The following is a 20,339-nucleotide window of genomic DNA, read 5'->3' on the forward strand; positions in this document are numbered from 1 at the left end:
ACATCCAAGGGAATGTGCTCATTGGCCCAACTTGCTCAGGTGGCTATCCTTGGGCTAATCAACAGTGGCCATGTAAGAGCATAGCAACTCCTGTGGGGCCCATGTGAATGGAACAGGGTGGGAAGAATTAGGGGCTTGTGGGCATATTCTATAGCAAGTATCCATGTCATACTTGCTGGGAAAAACAGAAAAAACAATTCACTCTCCACAGGCCGTTGCTGGTTTGGTAATGTTTGCCTGATCTTGTTTTGGATAGAACATAAGCACCCATAGTATTTTCCTTAATACCATAAAGTACTGTGAAGGCCTTGCCTTAGTACTTGTCTAAGCACTAGAAAGTAATATAACAAAGCTACAGTAATCAAGACAGTATGGTACTGGCACAAAAACAGAAAAATAGATCAATGGAACAGGATAGAAAGCCCAGAGATAAACCCATGCACATATGGTCACCTTATCTTTGATAAAAGAGGCAAGAATATACAATGGAGAAAAGACAGCTTCTTCAATAAGTGGTGCTGGGAAAACTGGACAGCTACATGTCAAAGAATGAAATTAGAACACTCCCTAACACCATACACAAAAATAAATTCAAAATGGATTAAAGACCGAATTGTAAGGCCAGGTATTATAAAACTCTTAGAGGAAAACATAGGCAGAACACTCTATGACATAAATCACAGCAAGATCCTTTTTGACCCACCTCCTAGAGAAATGGAAATAAAAACAAAAATAAACAAATGGGACCTAATGAAACTTAAAAGTTTTGCACAGCAAAGGAAACTATAAACAAGATGAAAAGACAGCCCTCAGAATGGAAGAAAATATTTGCAAATGAAACAACTGACAAAGGATTAATCTTCAAAATATACAAGCAGCTCATGCAGCTCAATATTAAAAAAAACCAAACAACCCAATCCAAAAATGGGCAGAAGACCTAAATAGACATTTCTCCAAAGAAGATATACAGATTGCCAACAAACACATGAAAAGATGCTCAACATCACTAATCATTAGAGAAATGCAAATCAAAACTACCATGAGATATCACCTCACACCAGTCAGAATGGCCATCATCAAAAAATCTATAAACAATTAATGCTGGAGAGGGTGTGGAGAAAAGGGAACCCTCTTGCACTGTTGGTGGGAATGTAAATTGATACAGCCACTATGGAGAACCATATGGAGGTTCCTTAAAAAACTAAAAATAGAACTACCATATGACCCAGCAATCCCACTACTGGGCATAAACCCTGAGAAAACCATAATTCAAAAAGAGTCACGTACCACAGTATTCATTGCAGCTCTATTTACAATAGCCAGGACATGGAAGCAACCTAAGTGTCCATCAACAGATGAATGGATAAAGAAGATGTGGCACATGTATACAATGGAATATTACTCTGCCATAAAAAGAAACGATATTGAGTTATTTGCAGTGAGGTTGATGGACCTAGAGACTGTCATACAGAGTGAAGTAAGTCAGAAAAACAAATAGCGTATGCTAACACATATATATGGACTCTAAAAAAAAAAAATGGTTCTGAAGAACCTAGGGGCAGGACAGGAATAAAGACGCAGATGTAGAGAATGGACTTGAGGACACGGGGAGGGGGAAGGGTAAGCTGGGACGAAATGAGAGAGTGGCATGTACATATATACACTACCAAATGTAAAATAGATAGCTAGTGGGAAACAGCCGCATGGCACAGGGAGATCAGCTCGGTGCTTTGTGTCCACCTAGAGGGGTGGGATAGGGAGGGTGGGAGGGAGATGCAAGAGGGAGGAGAAATGGGGATAAATGTATATGCACAGGTGATTCACTTTGTTATACAGCAGAAACTAACACACCATTCTAAAGCAATTATACTCCAATAAAGGTGTTAAAAAAATAAAGTAATATAAAGTACTCGCTTGGTGTACTGCAGTCTGGGATAAATTGTACTTTCTGGGTTATGGCACATAAAACATTTTATCTTCCTACATTATAATTTCCCTTCTGTAGTTCTCCATCCCTATAAAAAAAAGAAACTTGGTTATAGTAAATGTGGTATAATGTCATTTTACTGTACCAAGAAACTGTCAGTTTGTTCTATAAGACTATGGATTTTATGAACTTCCTATTGTGTGTATAAGGAACCCCCAGGGCTTCAGCCCCTTGTTCGAGTATAATCTGTGCCCTCCCTCACCCTAGCCTCTAAAATCTTACTCACTTTATGTCGGGAAGTGTTAAATGATTTCTTTGATCCCAAACTGATTCACCTGGGTAATCATCCCATCATTCCCCTGGGGTTAAACGAGTATAAAGATTATGATAGTACTTAAGAAGGAACATGAAAAGATAAATTTATTATGACTAAGACGGACAAAATTGGGACACAATTGCTTGAACATAGACGACTTAGGCAAAGGGGAAAAGCCAATTATCGTATGTTGAAAGATGTTAGGCAGTAATTTAAAAGCTTTCCTATTTGCATAATCATTTTGCATCAGTGTAGGATTGTTTATCTTTCTTTATGGGCTCTTACTGATAAGTCGTAAATTGAACTTCCTCTGAGAGTGACACAATAAGATATCCTTTCCTCTTCAAGTAAACACACTATTTTATGACTTTTTAAAAGGTAAGGGGGTTACTTATATCATTTTGTATTTTGATTTTTAATTACACATGTTGCTTATGTTTCCATCGCATTATGTTTTCTTTGAGAAACACAAGGTTGTGTTGGTTTACAGGAATATTGAAATTATCATCAAGGGGATGTGACTACCCGTTGATCCTTGAGCTGCACCTGGGTAGCTGGGGGCTCTTCACCTCCTCCGCTGTCCGTAGAATCTACTTTCATTCCTACAGTGGGAGTTGTTTTCAAGGACGCAGCCTTGAGAGAGTAATGTGTTGTTGAGACCATCTGGACGGTGTGATTGATGTGATTGAGCCCAGTTAAAGCTCTATATAAACCTTGGAGAGATTCTGGTGGGCGGGTGCAGTGATCTCCTTATCTTGAGGTCGCCCAAGACATGCCTCCTCTGTAAGTTCCCTTGCTTATTAATACGGTCATCTACCAATCTGGAGTGGTCTCAATTTTTCTTTGATTTCTCCTTGCCCTCCATGTATGGGGGCTGGTTTCAGATTTCACCTGGGAAGCTGTCCAGGTTTGTGAATCAACAAAGAGATAAAAAATGTCTTGAGGTTTAGAAAAAATAGAACAGTGGAAGTCTCACATTTTTATGTGTTTTAAGCCATTTGAGATTTTTTTTCTAAACTATAGCAACTCCTAATTAGACACTATGACCTATTGTAATACAGCTGAATAACAAAAAAAGGAAAACGACTAGCTAGGATTACTTTGCTATCTCATTTTATCATGGAGTATCATCTGAATCTTTTCAAATGCCAGATTTAAATAAGTCATATTTCATGTTTCTCACTCTCCTATTTTTCATTCATTTTAGTTGCAGGGATATTTTGAGTTAATATTCTCTTTGATATTTTTGTTTGAAATTATCCCTTGAGTTAGAGGCAATGTTAAGAATAAGGAGAAACTTACAGACTCTCCTGTTATGTGCATTTCATGGGTACTGAGGAGAGAGTAATGGTGAGGAGAGGAGAGATTCAATACATATCTTTCTCACTGACCATGCTTTAAGTCTACTGTTCATTCATTTGTTCATTCATCAATATTTGTTGAATATCTATGATGTTTCTAGGAAAGAGGGAATAGCAAAGAAATGCAACCATTGCCCGTGTAGAACTCCCAGAAAGAAAGGTATGCAAACCGGTTATTACAATATAGAGTGATTAATATGATGGGGTGGAATGGAGTACAGGGCAGCAGCACATGAGTATTGTAGGGTTTGAGGAGACAAGTCAGGGGAGTGTCTTGGGAGAAGTGTCATTTGAATTTAACATTAGGGGATAAATTGCTAGTTGAGTGGAACAAAGAGAAAGGATATTTCAGTTAGGAAGAATCACGTGCACAGGTGTGGAAAAGATAAGCTCATTGGGGATAATGTGCATGGCTTCCCATGGCTAAAACTTTGAATGCCTCTGAGGGGTGGCAGGTGAAACTGGAGAGAAGTACAGTAGCCAAACAATGTTTGAAGGTGATGGGAAACAGTCTGCCCTACCCACGAAACACCATTATTAACTTTTTCTTAATTTTGTGAAATCTTTCCCAAAGCAATTTTCTACCTTGGAAGTCATCATAAGTCAGATTTGTACAGCTTTGAATTTTCCTGATTAACGACCAGTTCTCCACTTCACTTTGTAATTGTACGCTAGGCCTAAGTCCCATAACTATTTCTTTAAGTTGATAAGCCAAATACAAATCCTTTTCTTCCATGTTAAATACCAGTGAGTGCTATTGTGAATTGATGAACCCCTGTTATTTGTGAAATTACCTCTATTGTTAGAGTCTGACAAATTACTAACAGATACACATCACAAAAATGCCAGGCACTTCAGCTCATTTAACTGCTTTCATTGGCATTTTCTTCCTTCCCCCCCATGATTACTGTCATTTTTTTTAGCTCTGTGTTAAATCACCGTCTAATTATGCATCATCACAGCAACTCATAACAGTTGAGCATGTCTCGCTCCTAAATTTTAAAAGCAACTCTGTTGAGTCAGGCTCACAATGAGAGTGTTGTCACTTCTCTTGACCTTGCTTTACCCTCTGGGGCTTTGGGATTTTTGAGTTCCATGATTATGGTGGGAACCTGCTAGAGAGTGGTGTGCTTTGGAAAAGTTCATTGGTCACTTGGTAAGGTGAAGAATAAGGAACAAAGCAGGAAATCGTCTCCCAGCTGTTTCACTGCCACTTTGGATGACCTGATTTGTTTTCTTATTTCTAAGGTACCTTTTTAATAAAAAGACATTGACTGATGGGAAGCTGGAGATTGAATCTCACGTTTTTGGCCAAATGTGATCATTTTTGTATAAATGCTTAGTAGATCTACAGGTCACTTAATTTGTGTTCCCTCATCTATTAAATTAGCATAGTCCTTCTTCCTATCTCATAGAGAAGTTATGCGGATAAAATGTCCTAAATTATTGCTTGGTGCCCACTTGTTAAAGGCAGACTGTTCAACATGACTTTCAGGGAATGTTGCCTTTTCTTTATGTGTAGTTATGATTTGAATTTGAATCTTAGAAATTATTCTATTGTTACTAACTGGGAAATTTCAGGTAGTAGATTTAGGGAGTCCAGCAGAAAGTATCAGTTTTGATCCTATTTAATTCCCATTTAGAATGTGGAATCTAAGTTGACTGGGGCATGAGCGAGCCATTCTCCTGTGGTTCCCAGTGTATTTCGGGCTCCACGAACTCTATTTTCATTTCTCATATATTTTGATTTTGATGTCTATATAAAAATACCAAAGAATTTCAATAGGTTCATTTATAATCATAATCTCACCCGGGATCATCACCTGTTCTCATTTATCAGCATTGCCAAGGAAATTATTTTTATTTAATGAAGAACCAGCTTCTTTAACAGATGTTTCATAAATTTAGAAGATGCCCTGCACTTCCCCATCAGTGAAGGAACACCTAGATGCTCTCGGCATATGCAATAACTGATATAAGTATTTTGCTTGCTTGACCTTTAAATTTCTTATAATAAATTACAAATTATTCAACTCCCCAAGTCAGTAATCAATATACAATGGCAGATTGCACAGGCCCATTTATCTTCCCCTTTGTGTTTTATCTTGAAGACCATTATTCAAAAATTGTTGGCTGCAATGTGTGATAATTGGTGCTTCTACAGACTAGCTTAATCTACAACCCATCAAAGTAAATATTATTTCCATTTAAAGCTGTAGAACCAGAGGCTTAGAGATGCTAAGGTCATTTAGCCGGAAATAGCAGAGTCAATATTCAAACTCAAGTCTCTCTGATTTCAAAACACATGTTCTTTTTATCCCTGCCTACCCTACCAGCCATGCATAGTTCCATGAAAATTTTCTGGTAAATGTATAAGAAATATTTTCTCATAATTCTCTGAAGAGATATACTATTCAAGGGACTCAAGAAAGTCCTTCTCAATTACCTTAGATTATTGACGTTGATTAAGAAAAGAAAGAATTGGGGCTTTTACAGAGACAAGAGAAACAAAGAGGATCTTATATTGTCGTATATCCTTAAGAAGGTAGTACGCAGTCAGAACACACTAGGCCGTGGGTCAGATTATCTGTGAACGAGAAGGAATCTGAGAAGTGCTGGTGGGGGTGATCATTTAGTGTTAGAGGGTTCTGACGTGTTCTAGAATGAATTAAGGACTTGAAACATCATCTCTGATGTCTGGAAACATTCCCCCACTTAGAGTTCACTATGCTAAAGGTTAGACATTACTTTTCATGCTCAAATCTTCCAAGTTACTCTGCATCTTTGAAGCACTAACTATGCTGTGAGGTGGGAAGTTAGAATATAGTTTACAGTTTAATTTGAGAAACTTTACCATTTTATTCCCAGTTAGCCTCACACGGACACTTGTTTTATTCAAGCAGTCATGAGTGTTTTGTTTTGTGAGAGGGGAAGCTTTTATTGATGCTTCCCACATTCTATTTCATTTTATTCTCTTCAAATTAATTAGAAGAGAAACAAAATTTGATTTCCAATTGTTTCCCTGAATGAGTCTTTTGTTTTTTTTTTTTTACTCTCAAAGCTGAGTTACTTTCCTGTTGTTGCCTTGATCATTTTATAGAACCAGGTAACCTTGTTTTCCCATTTGCTCCTCTTAAACATTTCTCGCCAGATATCTACTCACTCAGTATCCATCCATCCACCCATCCATCCATCCATCCATCCACTCCTCCATTAATCCATCTAGCTATTAGTTCATTTTTCAATTAATTAAATCAGTCATCAGTCATCATTCAACTTTCACTTCCTTTTTGGACATTGTGTTTATACTTTATTGAAATATTTTGTAAAAATACCGATAATTAAAATGACATGTTTTCTATGTGCAGGTATTTATTTTATTGTGATAATAAAGAGGATATTATAGAAAATTAGTAATATACAGACATGTCTATACCCTGAATATGTGAGTATAAATTGATATACACTCATCAAATGTAATTTGGTAACATGTTTCAAAATTTATAATGTATCTGCTTTTTGACCCAGTGAATCTGTTACCAGTAATTCATCCTAGAGACATGCTTGTACAGATAAAGAGGTATGAATAAGATGAAAATAGAAACATTGCTAAACTGTAGATAACCTAAATGTCTACCAATAGAAGTCTGCTAGAAAATAGCTATTTCTTTTTAGTACTATTTTAAAACTCAAATTAAATTTTTCCCAGACTTGCTCCTTCAATATTAGTTTTGTGGGTTAATTAAATTTGATAACAAATAATGACTTCTCCTATTTGATAATTGACTCTCCTCTTTCCAAACAGGATACTTGTCTTCTCTATTCTTAAAATGAATTTATATATTCATTTAACAAGTGTTGGGACTTCCCCAGTGGTCCAGGGGGTAAGACTCTGCACTCCCAATACATGGGGCCCGGGTTCGACCCCTGGTCGGGGAACTAGATCCTGCATGCATGCTGCAACTAAGAGTCTGCATGCCGCAACTAAAGATCCCGCATGCCGCAACAAAGACCCGGCACAGCCAAAATGAATGAATGAATGAACGAATGAATGAATAAATAAATAAATAACAAGTGTTATACTGTACACTTACCATATGGCAGGCAACGTTTGAGGTGCTTGCACACAAAATTCCTTCCCTCATGGAACTTATGTTGCAGAGAAGGGAGACAGAAAATTTACAATAAATATAGTAAACAAATTATATGGAAGTCAATAAGTGGTTTAGAAAAAAATGAGCAAGGCAAAGGGTGTTTGGAGCACTGGAGATGAGGAGAATGCTACAGGTTTAAACTGGATCATTAGGATAGATTTCATTGCGAAGGTGACATCTGTGAACAGATTTAAAGGAGAAGAGAGAGTTAGCCAAGCAGATATCTGGAGTGTGTAAAGTCAGAGTAGTTGGACTAAGGGATGAGAGAAGAGTAATAGGAGATGAAGTTAGATGAATAATGAAAAGCGAGATCATATGGGACCTTGTAGAACATTTGAACGACTATGGCTTCTGAGTGAGATGGGGAACCCTTGGAGATTTTGAGCAGCAGAATGACACAATCTGATTTATATGTCAAATAGGTACTGTGTTGAAAAGAGATTGTAGGAGGAGATCCAGTTAGTAGATTATTATCATGCAGATCAGAGATGGTGGTGGCTTGAATGAGTGTGTAGTGAAGGTGGTAACAAGCAGATGAGGTTGAGAGTGGAGTTGTCTGAATTTCCCAACAGTAGATGATGGGATTTAAAAGAGAGGAGTCAAAGATAATTCCTCATCAGTTAAAATGAGAAAGGCTGTGGGTAGTCAGTTTGGGAAGGAGGATTACGTGGTCAGTTTTGGATATCTTAAATTTGAGATGTCAGATATCTAACTGGAGACTTCAGCTAGGCAGCGAGGAATATAAATCTAGAGTTCAGAAGAGGTCAGGGCTGCAGTTTTAAATTTGGGAGTTATTGGCATGTGATGGGTATTTAAAGCCACGAGACCTGACGAGATCACAAAATGAGCGAGCATAAGTGTACCAACACTGTGAAGTTGGGCAGGAGAGGTGGAACTGGCAAAGAACATGAGGAACCACTAGTGAAGTAAGAAGAAAACAAAGAGAGTGTATCCTGGAAACCTAATGAAAAAATGAGTTTCAAGGAGGAGGGAGAGATCAACTCTGCCAAATGCTATTGACAAGTCAAGTAAGCTAAGAACTGAGAGGTGGGTCATAGGGGTCATTGACAACCTTTAAAAGAGTAAACACTACAATCTTTTTTTTTTTTTGAATTGGAGTACAGTTGTTTTACAATGTTGTGTTAGTTTCTACTGTACGACAAAGTAAATTAGAGTTCCCAGTGCTATACAGCATGTTCTTAGTAGTTATTTTATACATATTAGTGTATATATGTCAATCCCAATCTCCCAATCCATCCCACACTACAATCTTAATAATGATTATGAAAGGATTTTTGTTTTAAAGTTGAAATCGAGGAAATCATGGTGAAGACACATTAAAAAGAGTGTATTAGCAGGATAACTTTAAGAAAAGTTATAGCCATTTTGAGCCAACAGATGTTTGGAAACATTTAAATAATAGTACAAAGCAGAATTATATAGATTAGATTATGTCACAGTTCTTTTTTATTGTTTCCAATTCTTTACATAAAAAGAATATGTTTTTATAAACAATAAGGACTTAACTGTATAACAGAGGAAACTATATTCAATATCTTGTAATAACCTATAATGGAAAAGAATCTGAAAACGAATACATATATATATTTATATGTATAACTGAATCACCTTGCTGTACACCTGAAACATTGTAAATCAACTAACTTCAATTAAAAAAAGAAAAAAAAAAAGAATAAGTCCATGATTCAAATTAAAAAACTATATTTAAAAGTATACTTTGTGATGTCACTTTACGTCTGTGCTTCTTTAGTCTATTCCCTACCCCTATATTTTTTTGCATATACTTTAAGTATTATTGCAGATATTAGCAAATGCAAATATATACTTACCTTCCCTAATTCCTTACTCAGAGGGTAGCATACTATAAACACATTTTCATACTTTCTTTCTTTACTAAACAATATCTTAGAGGTCTTTCCACATCAGTATAAAGAGAGCTTCCTCATTACTTATGGTTGGGTAGTGTTTAATCATCATTTATTTAAACAGTTTTCTTTTGATGGGCACTTGGACTTTTTCCTAACTTTCAAAATTAGATACTGCTATGACCTTATATGTTTCACATGTGTTCAAGTATATCTATAGGATAAATTCCCTGAAGTGAGATTGCCTGGTCAAATTTTTTGTAAATTTTATGTACACTGTCAAATTTCCCTCCATAGAGATTCTACTATTTTGCATTCCCACTGGCCAAGATATGTGAATTCCTGTTACCCTAAAGCCTTATCAACAGAATGTGTTGTCATATTTTTGAATTTTTGCCAATATGGTAGATGAAAACTGGTATCTCTTATGGTTGAGGCTGAGCACATTTGTATATGTCTAAGGATCATTTGTGGGTTTTTTTCCCTGTGAGGGTTCTGATCATATGTTTACCCATTTTCTATTGGATTGTCAATGGCTTTCTTTTAGATTTTTAGGAGCTTTTTATGTATTAGGAAGATGAACTCTTGACTATGAGTTGTAAATATATATTTTTTCTTATTTTCCATCTTGGATTTTTTTGACCACTTAGTATGCCATTTTTTTCTTTTAAATGCAACTATGCATTTGAATTTATAATTTGTTTTATAGCTTATAGATTTTAAGTCAGTTAAAATGTCTTCCCCATTCCAAGATCATAAAGGGATTTGATATGTTTTCTTCAAGTACATTTTTGAGCCATTGGAGTTTGGCCTGGTATGTGAATGGCCAGATAGCTACCCAGAGGCTCCAATGTCACTTATTAAAAAGTCCATTTTTACTTCCATTGATTGGAGGTTCAATCTTTATTATGCATCAAAATCCCACATATTTAGATCTATACTTAGCTTTTCTGTTCTGTTCTGTTGGTCCACATAATCTTCTGCTATTTCACTGCTTTAATTATTGTGGCTCTAGACTATTCTTGAATTTAATGAGGTCCATTCTCATCCTCTTCTCTTTCAGAGTTCTCATGGCTATATACCATAATTTGAATACTTGTGGAATCATTGGTATACTTGTAATTATGACATTAAGCGAAATAAGCTTTAAGAATTATTTTTAGTTTGTAGTTATTGAAATCCATTTAATCTTCCATTTATCCCATTAATATTCCTTGAGCACTTATTATGTGCTTAGCACTTTCTACATACTTGGGAATGTCAGTGAGCGCAACAAACTTCTGCTCTCTTGTAGCTTTGTAGCCGTGTAAATTAGTTCTGAGTCTTTTAAGAAAAAGTTCTATTTGATTATTTTTCACATCACCTGAGATTGAATTAAGGCAGAGTGTCAACTTTGCCATCTCGATATTTTTTGAAGGAAATCATCTTCATCTTGTGCAACATCTATAATAAATCATCTTTGATCCAGAATAGTAAAGAATATAAAGAGTGTGAAGAAAAGAAGAAAGTGCTAGAGAAAAATGAGATACCCAAGAGATATCTTGTTTTTTCACTTACCTCAGTTGAAATTAAGTATCTATTTGGTATCATAAATTTGCAGTATTGTGACCATAGGAACATTTCAGCAGTTGACAAGTCTAAGAAATGATTATTCATGCACTATATCAAGTGCTTAAAATTTGACTCCTAAACTGTTAATAATAAAATTGCAGTAGTAATTTTTTTGATTGAATTCAGGATTTATTCTCAAATATAGGAGCTATGATAAGATATCTGGCATCAGCCTTGGCTTTGGCTGAATATTGCTTTTAGCACTTGACCACTTAGTATGACATAAAAATAGATATTCTGAGGTCCTTTATCATATTTTTTTCCAAAGACAGAAGCCAAAAATGGGAATAACAGAGGTATAATGCCTGCATATCAGTGGCATGTCAGGCTCATGACAATCTTTTCATTAGTTAGAAATGTTCTCAGCCCCAGATAAACTGTCCAGTGAGCAAAACACATGGAGGCAACTTACCTGGACTTTGCCCTTCTGCTCTATAGGGTATATCCCATAGTCCTTTAGCAACAACCACACATCTAGCATAAATTGTTTTAGGCCTTGAGAGTCGAAAAACCAGCTTATTTAAGGATGTAGTAAAAAAAAACCACATTTAAATAGTATACAACAAACATTTAAAACTGATGTGCAAAATAATTTTTATAGGTCTTTATTTATGCTGTTGCTTTTGCCTGCAACCTCCATTTCACCTGCCTTACCTTTCAGATCTCAAAAGTTGCCTCTGCAAGAGCACTAGAGCACTTTTCTTCCCCCAGAACTAGCTTCTAGGCAGTTAAGAACATTAGTTATCTATAGTATAGTGATTGTGTCATAGTGCTTGGATTAAGTCAGTGGCGTCCGTTAGACTCACCTGGAGGGATTGTTAAACCACAGACTGGTGGGTTCTACCATCAGATTACTAACTGAGTAAGTCTGGGATGTGGTCCAAGAATTTACATTTCTGACAAGTTCCTGTATGATGCTAATGCTATTTATTAGCATCATTTTATTTTAGCAACAATTTTATTTCATCTGAAAGCAGCATTCTACTTTATTATTGGTTTGCAGAATAATGAGGTCCCCACTGAAGTTTCTATTCTCTTTTCATCAACACCTTCCCACCATCCCCCCCCTTCCCAAGGCAACCTGGAAAGCAACAGCAAACTTTGCTGTGTTGGACCGTCCTTCACAAGGAAGGATACTCCAAATGGTCCTCTTGCCATGTGGAACTGAAGAAGCTGAGGATAAGCCTGGGCAAAAATGTGGTCCACTGACTGCTGAGTCAAAATACATTACAGCTTAGGACACAAGACACCAGAAGCAAATATTTTGAAATAAATCTGAAAGCAAAGGTTAAAAATGTTGACAACAACATACACACTTAGCTTTCTTCTCATTTCTGTTTCTTGCTTTAAAGGTTTTCTTATTCTCTGCCCAAATATTTGTTGACTTGGGAACTGATGAAAGGACAGAGATGAAAAAAAACTTGTCTGTGACCTTACTCTTTGGCTTATGTTCATTAAAATGATAAAACCGGATGAGGTAATTTTTATTCTGCTATTTTCTTTTCTTTTCATTTTTACTCTTCATTCTACTTTTAGATTGCTCTTTCTCTTACCTTACTTTCCCTAAATTCATCTTCCATTGTTAGCACTACCTGTAGTTCAAAAGTCTTTTCAGATGTAAAATTCTCTGCTGCATTTATTGTCTGGCTTTTAATTTTTAATGTCTTTCTTTTTTCCCCCCATACCTACTACTTGTATTTTTGTTTTCCTTGGATTTTATCTTGTTGGCAGCTGGCATTGTCTCCTTTATTTCATCCTGCTCGTGTAAATATTGTCAAAGCACTCACCTCTGTTTTACCCCAGAGGAGAAACTAGTGGATAAAGAATATGCCACACCTTTTCTTTCTTTCAAAGAACAGATAGCTGGGACTTCCCTGGTGGCCCAGTGGTAAAGAATCCGTCTTCCAATGCAGGGGATGCGGGTTCAGGTTCTATCCCTAGTCAGGGAACTAAGATCCCACATGCCTCGGGGCAACTAAGCCTGCGTGCCACAACTACTGAGCCTGAGTGTCTCAACTAGAGAGCCCGAGTGCTGCAAACTACAGAGCCCATGCACTCTGGAGCCTGCACGCCCCAACTAAAGAGAGAGAGAGAGAAGAAAAGAAAAAAAACTAACATACCACAACTAGAGAGAAAACCCTCGTGCCACAACAAAGAGCCCGCGCGCTGCAACGAAAGATTGTGCGTGCCACAACTAAGACCCAAGGCAGCCAAAAAAAAAAGAAAAAAAGGATAGCTATTTCATGTGAAATGTCTCTCTTGTAAATTTCTTTATATTTCCCTTTAATAGTTAATCTAGTTTTTTTAAAAAAATTTATTTATTAATTTATTTATTTTTGGCTGCATTGGGTCTTTGTTGCTGCATATGGGCTTTCTCTAGCTGCGGTGAGCGGGGGACACTCTTCGCTGCGGTGAGCAGGCTTCTCATTGTAGTGGCTTCTCTTGTTGCGGAGCATGGGCTCTAGGCACATGGGCTTCAGCAGTTGTGGCACACAGGCTCAGTAATTGTGGCTCACGGGCTCTAGAGCGCAGGCTCAGTAGTTGTGGCACATGGGCCTAGCCGCTCCGTGGCATGTGGGATCTTCCTGGACCAGGGCTTGAACCCATGTCTCCTGCATTGGCAGGCGGATTCTTAACCACTGCGCTAACAGGGAAGTCCTAGTTTTTGTTATTTAAAAAGCAGTGTCATCCCCTTCTAAAGATTTGTTCTATGTTAGAATCTTGTGAATTCTTACCACCCATAGAAAAGGAAAATATTATAAGGAATGGAGGAAGATCAAAAGTGAGGAAGAGAACACCATTTCACCTGTTGTACTCTCTCTTTAGGACAGTTGTGTAAGATTTCAAATTTTATATAAATGCTTTAATTATATATTGATATGATTCCCAGCCTTAAGTGCTTAAGTAGGTAATAATATTAGACTGTATTTCCTAAAATCTAAAAAATATCTGTTTTGAAAGTCACAATGGGGTTATCTCTAGGAGATATGTGTTCAATGTGTTAACTGCAAATTTTGGTCAGTGAAATTTTCTAGTTTTTTAAAAAAATTTTTTAAATTTTATTTTTTTGGCTGCATTGGGTCTTCGTTGCTGCGCGCGGGCTTTCTCTAGTTGCGGTGAGCGGGGGCTACTCTTTGTTGTGCTCGGGCTTCTCATTGCGATGGCTTCTCTTGTTGCGGAGCATGGGCTCTAGGCGCGCGGGCTTCAGTAGTTGCAGCACTCGGGCTCGGTAGTTGTGGCGCATGGGCTCTAGGGCGTGTGGTCTTCAGTAGTTGTGGCTCATGGGCTCTAGAGCGCAGGCTCAGTAGTTGTGGCACATGGGCTTAGCTGCTCCGCAGCACATGGGATCTTCCTGCACCAGCGTTTGAACCCCTGTCCCCTGCATTGGCAGGCAGATTCCTAACCACTGTGCCACCAGGGAGTTCCTTCTATTCTAGTTTTAATGATGGTTTTTGCTTCTGGCATGACTGGATATCTTGTTGACTCTGTACCTTCCTAGGATCCAATCAAATCATCTTTATATTAATTTTGTTAAGACTTTTCTAGCAGACGGGAAAAGGTAATATTAGTGACTTGTAAGATTTTGACCTTGTTGATGTAGTTTGTGGACCAGAATAACAAAAAAATTCTTTATTTAGTGTAGTTGGTGTCAACTATCCCTGTGCCTCAGAACCATCTGGAGATTTAAATAAAAACTAGATGCCAGGAGGGAGGATCAAGATGGTGGAGTAAAAGGACTCTGAGCTCACCTCCCCCTACAAACACATCAAAAATTATAGATGACAGAGCTTAACTCTCAAAAATTTAATTTCAATTAGCTTTGGGGGAGGTGGCAAGGAGTATTTTAGAAAACATCCGAGTTGATTCTAATATGCAGTTGGAATTGTGAACCATTGATTTATCATCAGATTGATAAACTGTGGAAATATATACAGGTGCAAAAGCATCTTCATGGCACTAGGCAAACCACAGCTTCTCAACACGTGTCCTTTTTTTTGGTATATCCCTTGGAGTCCTAAGAGATGACTTGAACTCTGGCCTCACAATGGTTAAGTTTGCCCCTGCCTTTTCATCTGCAAGGCTATTATATGCCATTCCTTTGAGAATAAATATAAATGTCCAAATTATTGATGAAAATCAGGGTGAGGGGATTAAAGAGTGGGGAAGCATCCATTACAATGTGGGACAATGAAAGAAAGTGCATGTGCTTTTGTTTCTGAATCTGGCATAGTGTGCTAGTAATCTGGTGATATCTGTCATGTCAACCTCGCCTGCAAACTTATTGTTGTCTGTCTATAGAGATGTGACATTAAGTTGCCCATATACTGTGTTATTTATTTGTTTATAGGTTAATTGTTCAGAATATTGATCTCCTGGGCTCATTTTCCCATTCTTTCTCAAACACCCTTTCAAATCAACAGACATAAACTAGGACAGATTCTTCCACACAGGGGACTCTTAAATGATGCAGATTCTTTCTATTTGGTGCCTTTTAAAAAATCACTCTTGCAAGAAAGAATAATCCAGTATAAATATCAGTACCACTCTGGAAGTTACTGCAAGGTTTTAGGCCCTCATTTTTGGAGAGATGCAAGGAACTAACTGGAAGACACCAAATTTTGACCACTTGCCCTTTTGATTAATTTAGCGGTGAATATAGAGAGGGAGGACTCTAAGTTGCCAAAAAATTCTGTAAATTTTTCAAAGAAATAACTTGAGGATGTATTATTCAACTATGTAAGAGCTTCTGTGGGACTCTAAATCTGCCTTAAAAATGCAACAAAACATAAAAGCTTAATTCTGAACAGTGGGGATACAGACTGTCACTTGACCCCCCCTTTTCTACTACCCATAGTTGTAATTACACTGTAACTTTTTTTTTAACATCTTTATTGGAGTATAATTGCTTTACAATAGTGTGTTAGTTTCTGCTGTGTAACAAAGTGAATCAGCTATAAATATACATATATCCCCATATTTCCTCCCTCTTGTGTCTCCCTCTCACCCTCCCTATCCCAACCCTGTAGGTGGACACAAAGCACCGAGCTGATCTCCCTGTGCTATGCGGCTGCTTCCCACTAGCTATCTATTTTACATTTGGTAGTGTATATATGTCCGTGCCACTCTCTCACTTCGTCCCAGCTTACCCTTCCCCCTCCATGTGTTCTCAAGTCCATTCTCTACGTCTGTGTCTTTATTCCTGTCCTGCCTCTAGGTTCTTCAGGTTCTTTTTTCTCTTTTAGATTCCATATATATGTGTTAACATATGGTATTTGTTTTTCTCTTTCTGACTTACTTCACTCTGTATGACAGTCTCTAGGCAGCACTGTTTACACTAGCCAGGACATGGAAGCAACCTAAGTGTCCATCAACAGATGAATAGATAAAGAAGATGTGGCATATATATACAATGGAATATTACTCAGCCATAAAAAGAAACGAAATTGAGTTATTTGCAGTGAGCTGGATGGACCTAGAGACTGTCATACACTGTGACTTCTGTCTTAATTTTGTAATGCATTTGTTTTTTTATTTAGCAAAAAGTAAATTCAAAGCCTGCTGCTTGGCCAGTGGGTTGGTATGTGAAGAGAAGCTAGGTTAGGGGCTTACAGGGGGATTTTAATTCCCTTGATGGGAGTGTGTGTAAACAGAACTGGGAGACTCAGGCTGGACGGTGCTACGTGGAGGCAGCACTTGAAGTAGAACCCTGATTTTGGCCTCTGGGCTCAAGAAATCAACCAGAATCCAAGATGACCTCTAAGAATGAGGGCAGAGAAACTGTTATAATCTAAGAACTAGAAACTGAATATGAAGAGAAGGAAGAATCCAAAACTGAGGACTCAGTAGCAAAGAGGGATCAAAAGCAGGAGATAGAAATGTCGATGCAGAAAGGACTTTGAGGAGCAAAGGTAGCTAACATAGGGATGGGAGTTGGCAGAGACATCAGAAGTGAAAAAGAATGGGAGGAGATGGGCCAGAGTCCTGGATGAATTCAGCCAGGCAAGAGCAGATTGCTTTAGTTGTCTGAATTCTGCTCTTGATTTTACTCTATTTTTTTATATCTTCTTTTTCCTTTGGTATTACTTGGTATTATTATTTAGAAGCATATTTTATTCTTACAGAATCTAATGATAAGATATTGGACAAAGACAGTTCTACAGGTGGATAATTTGTTTCTTGAAAGCATTGTTGCAGCCTCTGTCAGTTGAGGTTTTTTGGGATATTTTTTCTTAATTATAACTTCCAGTTACACACCTAAACATCTTGCGTTGTCTATATACGTATTAATCAAACTATCAATCAATTTCTTCCTGGGATTGTTCTGCCCTCTAGGTATATTTCATTTAGAAATTGATTAAAACTGAGTTAGTGACCTTCATTTAGCTTATTGGCTTCTAGCCTTTCTCTAGAACCTGCCTCTTCACTCTTTAATGTGGTCTTCCCTCTCTGTCTCTTCTTCCCTTGGAGACAATTACCTATTGGTAGAGAAATTCTAGAATGTATGTTAATGTTCATTCCCAGAGTGTTTTGCTACTGAGCCTCCTTACTGCAAACAGATTGCAAATAAATTGTCTTCAGTATTCTCCTGCAGCATATTCATTTTGTGTGTCAGTTGGTAAATATTATTATGGAATAAGCATGGCATTGCTAATTAAATGTAATTGATAGTTTGGTCATTTTCCCCTGAAAAGTTAGAAGGAAGAAAAATACATTCTTATATTTTTGTTGATCTGTTACAATCAGGCTAATCATATGGAAACCAAGCACTTACATTTAATTTTAGAAGCCACTAATTCTTGCCTTCCTATTATTGAGTTGTTTCATGAGGTTAAGTCAACAGTGCTACATGAAACAAAAGTGTTGCATCCAAAAGGAAAGGCTTTTTGGATTCGCCTCATAGATGTCTAGTAGTTGACCTTGAGCACTTTTTAAGATAGGGAAGAATTGAGCTCAAGAGGACCTCCATATTTTGAGTCAAATCCAGCAATATTTAACAAAAGAGGTTTGAACTTAGCTATCACTTATTGAGCGCATACTGTGTAAGAAAGGGGATGTGCTTTTTTTTGCTCATTCAAGAAAGATTATTTTTCGTCTCCACTGAGTAAAGAGTGAGGGGATGTGGTTAGGTTAAATGACAGAAAGAGTCTACTTATGGCTAGGATTTCTTTTGTGGTTATAAGCTCTCTTTTCCACAAGGGAAGTGGTTTTCAGAGTGTAGAGCCACCAGCACACTCTTTCTTCAGGTGACTGTTTTATCTGTAATATGAAAATGTCTGTATTCTGGGTTCTACTATGGATAAATAATTTACTTGCAATTTAAAAATTTTAGAACCGTGGTAAAATTTGGGGAACTAGCAAGTGAGAACAGATCGGGTAGATGACCTATAAGTTCTTTGAGACCTTTGATGAGAATGATGCCATGGTCCAACATATGAATAAAAATATTCTCTTAAAAGACTTCAGTTTCTGCCTTAAAGTGAAGTTAGAAGATTTTAAAAGGCTGATTTATTTGTAAAAAATACAGTAAACAATAAAACTATGCATAATATACTAAAGAATCAGAATCCTTTATATCAGATATCACATGGGGACCCAGGACTGGAGTTCACTGGAAACTCAGTTTCTTCAAGTACTGTGTGTCCCCCTCTTGCTGGAAAAGACTGGTGGATGGGGACCTAAGTATTGTCCATATCTGCTTTGGCTATTATCACATGGCTTGGAACAAAAACAGAAACCAATACAATTGTCTCACTTGTTTATTTGAATTAAGAAACATAAAGGGAAGTTGCCAGTTAGTGGTGGAATCTGAGGTCAAAGGGTCATGATCCTGAGAGTTGGAGCAAACTTATGAATCAGTATAAACCATGGGGGCTTCTCTTCAGTGAAGAGCTGAGAATGGAACAATCATCCATAGAGAAATTGAGATGCCCTAAGGGAGAGATTATAGGTCTTCTCTGCTTCTAGTTTCTAGAAACCTCTTAAAAATACACCATTAGCCCTGAGATTCAAGATAATTATTGTATTTTTAAAATACATTTCACTTTACTTGCAATTTTATTTCTTCTCTTTGCAGCCAAACTAACCATACTAGAGTAATCAGTTTTACTTAAACACAAATAATTTTTGCAAGGATGTGTTCAAGAAGCGATGTTTTTCACATTCTTTATTTCATTGCTTCATTTTACTTCTACAGCAAATACATTTTTTTCCTGATATACAACATTTATTATTAGTGTGAATAATTTTAAAGGATATGTTAGTGACATAAAATTTTGGAAAACTGAATATAAAATGCATTTGTATATTTTGATCCAAACCAATTTTCTATGATCAATTTTTATTTTTAGTAATTCCAATATATGCTATATGCTCTTTTCTGAGTTACAAGTCGTATTCAGTGGTTAATGAGGATGGTAATGAACAATTTAATGAGAGGGGGAAAAAATACCAGCTTTGTAAATGTATAGAAGTAACTAGACATTTGATGCAACTTTTAAGTTTCTGTGTGTATAGATATTACCTCATTGACCTATACAAGAACTTGTTTTATTTTATTGAATAATGGCTTCCAATTGGAGACTTATATGTGTTTACTTTAAAGCTTTTCTCTTACTCTTGATGGGATGTCGTCTTCTCCCCAGCTGTGGCCATGGCAGCTGGATGTGGAGGAGGTGCAGGCTGACACCTGGCTCTGAGTCTTCCCTCCCCACCAAACCAATTTCTCTGGTGTTGTGGACAAGAAGGAAGCATATGGGAGGCATAAGTCTTTTGTCATGACTGCCCATGTATCAGAGGTGGATCAGTGTCTTCCCTTAGGCTTAGTCTGGTTTTAGCTGATGCTGGTAGTATCCGCTGGTATAAAGGTTTCTACCCAGATGGTGTACTTGGTTTTCTTTGAGTGGTATTTACCTTTACCTCAGCTCTGTCACTGAAGCATCCCTTAGAGGAGCAGATGTGTCTCCTCTGCTTTTTCCCCAGCAGAACCTACTTCAACTCCTTCTTTGGACTGGACATCCCATCAACTGGCCCAGCAACTGTCCAGGCATTCTCAGCCCATCTCTGTGCTCTTTTCTGTGGATGGAG

Source organism: Balaenoptera ricei, chromosome 13, assembly GCF_028023285.1.
Source record: "Balaenoptera ricei isolate mBalRic1 chromosome 13, mBalRic1.hap2, whole genome shotgun sequence".
Lineage (NCBI taxonomy): Eukaryota > Metazoa > Chordata > Mammalia > Artiodactyla > Balaenopteridae > Balaenoptera > Balaenoptera ricei.